This window comes from Gymnoscopelus braueri (genome assembly GCF_963280865.1).
Source record: "Gymnoscopelus braueri genome assembly, chromosome: 8".
Lineage (NCBI taxonomy): Eukaryota > Metazoa > Chordata > Actinopteri > Myctophiformes > Myctophidae > Gymnoscopelus > Gymnoscopelus braueri.
In genome coordinates, this window is record NC_137609.1 from 4,756,528 (window position 1) to 4,762,682 (window position 6,155).

A 6,155-nucleotide genomic window follows, 5' to 3' on the forward strand; every position below is an offset into this window, starting at 1 on the left:
GTCTTAATTAAGGGTTCTGCTTTGAGGATCGTGATACATTGTATCGTGGGAGGCTCGCCAGCAAACCAAACGTCATCCAATGAGTGACATCCCAATAATATCACTCGAATCATTCCATCAAAAAAAGAAGACCTGACCCGTTTATAAAACAGGGTCACATACAGGGACTACACATAAAAATGAGGTTTTGGCTAACTCTGGCTCATTCACGTGGATGTGAAAACCGACATGTTGATTAATGTGCACTGTCCCTGATAAATAAATACATATACGCACAAATTAGGATCACACCCTTAAGTGTTTAGAAATTAAAAAAATAAAACATGTCTTAATTTTTGTTCAATTACTAAAGGTATGTTTACAATTAGCTGGATGCACAATTAAATCAACATGGTTACCAGTGGTGTAAAGTAACTAAGTACATTTACTCAAGTACTGTACTTAAGTGCAATTTTGTGGTACTTTTACTTCTACTCCACTACATCTCGGAGGCAAATATTGTACTTTTACTCCACATAATTATTTGAAAACTTTAGTTACTAGTTACTTTGCAGATATACATTTTTACATTATAAAACATACATTAACCACTTTAGCCCTATTTTATACCTACGCTATTTGAGAATAGCAGATCTACAAGCTCACAACGCGTCGCATCGCGACGCGTTGTGAGTCTTAGATCTGCTATTTTCAAATATTTTAGTACTTTTACTTTTGGTACTTTAAGTACACTTTACTTTTACTCAAGTACATTTTTTATTCAGGACTTTTACTTGTAACAGAGTACTTCTACATTGCAGTATTGATACTTTTACTTAAGTAAAACATTTGAGTACTTTTTCCGCCACTGATTGTTACCATGAAAGATAGACAAAGTGTTACATTGCTGCAGTCACAAGCACAGTAGCCTACAGTACAGTTCAACTCACCAAGTCAGTGTTCACAAAGTTCCAGGGATTCAGGATCAAACACGTTGTTTCACAAGGCTGAAATAAGGATAAAAATACTGCACTCTTCACTCAAAAAGAGACTGGATCAACCAAAAATCTCAAACTTCTTTTCGTCCTGTCTGTTCAACAGGCTTCTGTCTCCTGTTGTGTCCAGAACATTCCGTTCTCTACAGAATGTGATTGGTTGAATCAGATCACCTGGGCCAGTGTTGTCTTCAAAGAGCAGTCAATGAATTGAGAAACCTCATTGGCCAATTGGTTCATCATCATCATCATACTATAATTTGAGTAACCTCTGTCTGTCTTGGTGTCTTGGTCTGTGGTCTGTGGTCTGGCAGTTAGGTTTCGCTTTCAGTTTGCATGCTGCAGTTAGGTTTCGCTTTCGTTTTGCGCGTTGCCAAATCATATGCGAGAAACAAGCACCGGTGTTGCAAGGAACGTCTACACGCTCTTCTGTCTCCGTCTCCTTTGGACAAATCCTATTTAGTTTTCATCTTTAAAACTCTTTTGTAGAGGTTTGGATATTTTATTTGGTTTATATCCTACATATATTTATATTTAAATCCTTGTTTTGACCTGGGTTACACTACATTCAGGATTTTGTTTAATTTCTGATACATTATCAACATATATTAAAGGTAGGGTAAGTGATATTTTTGGGTTAAAACAAAAAGTATTTTGTTAAAAGGTTAAAGCACTATATTCTGATAGTAATCATTGCTAGAGTGTTTGTTCGGTAACAGGAGTCTCCCCGTCTCTCCAGCTCTTTAATAAACAGAAAATAAATTTTCCGGTAGGTGTCAAAATCTCAGCCGAGAAAGCTTCATTTCTATAGTGTTCCAGTTCCTATTTTGCCTGCTCATTTCTTAGTGTCATCACTTCCAATTTCACTTGTTTAATCTATATCCTGATTGTTAAGGAGACTCCTTTTACTGAACAAACACTCTAAAGCAATGAGTACAAAGAAAATCACTTACCCTACCTTTAATATAATAATCATTGTAGCCATATAATATCAAAGACTATAAAAAAAATATTATGACCCATAAATTGGGCCTGATATCAGCACTAGAGATGGTCCGATTGATCGGCCATGGTATCCGATCGGCCAATATGGAATGTAAGGAATGTGATCGATCACAACATTACCTTAATAAACATTGTCATAAATATTATATGCTTCCAGTCGCTAGTTTAAAGTCTTCTTTCAATCACCATGATATGCGTTTTGGTAAATTATGGTCCCATTTATTTTAAAATGGATGATAAAGTAGGGTATGCTGTAGGTGGCTACCTTGTGATGATTTTGATTTACAAGCTACACAACCAATAGCATTAATTCCCAATCCCCGCTCTGGTGCCAACCAATAGCATTAATTTCCCAGTCCATTTTTTGGACCGGATATAGAAAGATGGCGGATTTGAAATTGCTGATAAATAGGCTTCATTTATGGTCTGTAGAAACCAGGGGCGTGACGATGTCCATATTTTTTTACGGTCTATGGTCTCAGTCAATGGTGTAAAGTAACTAAGTACATTTACTCAAGTACTGTACTTAAGTACACTTTTGAGGATTTTTTACTATACTGGAGTAAAAAAGTAAAACAAAATGTAGTACTTTTTCCACCACTGATCATCATACATCTCAAATATATAGGCCTACTACCAGTTGTGTGTTCTACCGTGTTACGCTATCTACGTAGTATGACGTACGTGCATTTTTTAAGCGTAGCCTTCTACCAACAATCAGTAGTGTAAAGTAACAAAGTACATTTACTCAAGTGGTTAAGTAGTATAATTTTGAGGTGTTTTTACTTTACTGTAAAAACAGTATTTCCAATTTTCAGCACTTTTACTTCTACTCCACTACATCTCAGAGGCTATATATATATATATATATATATATATATATATATATATATATATATATATATATATATATATATATATATATATTTCGGCCATTTGAAAATAGCAGATCTACAAACTCAATGCGAATCCATAGTGAGCTTGTAGATATGCTATTTTCAAAATATTTCTTATATACATTTTGAAATGGGACATTCTGCACAAGGACTTCGATTACTTTTACTTTTGGTGCGTTTTAAAGTACATTTTGCTTTTTTATTTTTTTGCTGCTGGTCACCAGAGCATTGCTAACAGACTACTGCCTATATTACTACAGACTGGCAGTCGAATGAAGTCGGTAGATCAGTCGGTTGATCTCTTTGGCTTTGTGCATTCTTCTTGGTCATGCTATCACCATGTTATTACCATTTTTAACCATGTCGTTCCTGGGGTTCAATTCCATGACGGGGAGTAACTTTTTTCACTCTTGAGAGATGACCATACCCTAAACATATTGTAGGCCTACATGTTTTTTAACCTGATTCTGCCAGATGGAAGAAGCTTGAGTCACATTTGAAGTCAATACCGCCCCCATCTGGCAGAATCAGGTTACATGTTTTTAAAGAATCCTCTTGAAGGGGGTGATTGGTGTTTACTTTCAATACCAAGTTAGCAATTGTGCAATATGTGCATTGGTGGTTCAGTGGTAGAATTCTCGCCTGCCACGCGGGAGGCCCGGGTTCGATTCCCGGCCAATGCAAAATTCTCTTTTGAACGTGTACGAAATAGACTGCATTCACATGAAAATGTTAGTACATTTAAACCTGAATTCTGAAGATTTTCTGAAATCGGTTCTGCCACTGTTTCTAGTAGGAGCAATTGCTGCTGGGAACCAATTCTTGGTGCGAGCACCATAGATATATATAAAGGCTAGATGGCTCAAGGGGACGGCGCAAGCGTAGCTCAACCGCGGCCATCTTGAAACAGTCATTCATAACATTATGTCTATGGTGCATATACTTTGAAATAACCATAGCGTGCTCAATTTTCATCCGATTTTCAAACGGTTTGGTGTTGTTGTAAACACCAAAGATGTAGTTATGATACTGCATACTTAAAATTATAATCATGTTTTTTTTTATTTTTATAATTTTATAATTTTATAATTTTATTACATCTTTGGTGTTTACAAAACACCAAACCGTTTGAAAATCGGATGAAAATTGAGCACGCTATGGTTATTTTAAAGTATATGCCCCATAGACATAATGTTATGAATGACTGTTTCAAGATGGCCGCCATGTGGCAACGTAGTACTCCATTGGCCAGCAGCGCGGGTGAGTCATCTAGCCTTTATATATATCTATGGCGAGCACTGGGAAATGTTAAGCTTAACTCGCCCTTAACTTTTTCAATGCAAAGTCTATGGTAGTCTTAACTCACTACGGATGCAATACCGTGTTTGGCCACCGTTTATCTCTATGGCAGGTCTGTGGCGCTGTTCCTCACTCTGCCAGCCAATCAAACGGCTAGCTCAGTTTTGCAGGAGCAGCCATCTTCCTTTAGCTCTTGTGCGGACTGGACCCAAAGCACAGGACCCATAGAGTTAAGACTGGCAAATATGTTTGTATTTAACGATAGAACGCAAAAGTACACTACTAAACACGTGCATGACATAGTACGTTTAGTCTAAATGCTGTGTTGGCCATGTTTGATTAAGAAAATGGTCACGGAACGTACATTTTTCATTGTAATGATTTTATACATCTGTATAGCCAACATGACCGTCATATCATGACAGTCATGGCGCTACTTGTTCCTGTTTTTTGAAATTTCTTCATTTACAACCCATACATCTACATAAATGTTAACATTTCAAATATGAAGTGCTGACCCCACGGCCATGGATGTAACAAGTTAAAACGTCTGGGTCTAAGTACCCGTACCTTCCGTATTGTGTAATAAAGAAGCATTTTAATCCGATCGATGGCCATTTTTTATACAGTTATAATGTATCAGAGTGCAGTACACCTTTCAACCAATAGGGTCGCGGTGTTGAAAACATATTAAAAAATGGCCACCGATTGGATTAAAAAGCTTTGTATTGAAAAATACGGAAGATACGGGTACTAAGACCAAGGCGTTTTAACTTGTTACATCCATGGCCGTAGGGTCATCACTTTATATTTGAAATTTGAACGTTTATGTAGATGTAGGGGTTGTAAATGTAAACATTTCAAAAACCAGGAACAAGTAGCGCCATGACGCTTGTGACAGACGAGCGTCATGTGAACCATGGTACAGCTGTTCAGAGTCGCACACTCCGCCAGCCCCCTCCCCCCCCCTCAGTGGGTGAACGGACGGAACGGTCAGTCGGTCAGTGTGAGAGAACAGAGAAGATGATCCATGATTATTACTGCATTTGATTTCGTTCCTTACACACAACAAAGGTAAGTCGCTTGTTTTGGATGAATGAAAAGTTGACTGATGAATACATGTGCATGTTGTTGTCTTGTTATTTGGGGATGGATAAAATGGCAAAATGCCCAACTTGTAACGTTTGACCCATTTAATCTCCGGTTGTTTGCAGTCATTTGTGCCATATTGTTGAATCTAAATTAAATTTAAATAAGCTGGTTAATTATGAACACAGATAATAATAATAATAATAATAATAATAAACTTTATTTTTGTAGCACCTTCCATGACATGAAATGCAGCTCAAAGTACTTTACAGAGCAATAATACAATTACAGAAAAAGTACAACTAATTTAACAATAAAGCAAAAAAGAAAAGCAAAAGTATAAAACAACATTAAAATAGCCAAAAAAGGCAGTGAATCAGATGGACCATGGCTGGTCATTGTGGTGTTTTGATTGATCTGTAAACACAGATGATCATTACATTCAAAGCTGTTGAGGCACATAGTAGTGGCATGTTGCATGTTAATCAGTCACCTACATTATATAAACTTCAGTTTAAATATAGGTATTACTATTACATGAAAATACGATTGCTTTCACTAGTAAATGTAGGTATTGTTGGACTACTGATTTATATGTTCTGTACACCTGTACTTGTTCTGGCCAGTGAATTTTCCGTAGGCAAAGTTCTCCCCCTCCCCCATTCACTCACTCACTCTCATTCAACAACCATACTGGCTGGTTGTACCGTTCATGTTGAGAATGTGAGACTGAGAGTCAGGCTCCCTGCTGGTCTGCTTGCATTGTATTGTACATGTGATAAACATTTGCTGTGGTCTTCCCCCCCCCAGTGATGGAGAGAAATAGTCAAATCAATCATCATAATGTTTTACCACTACTACTGTTTTACTTCTATCTTTGTAGAGAGAATAA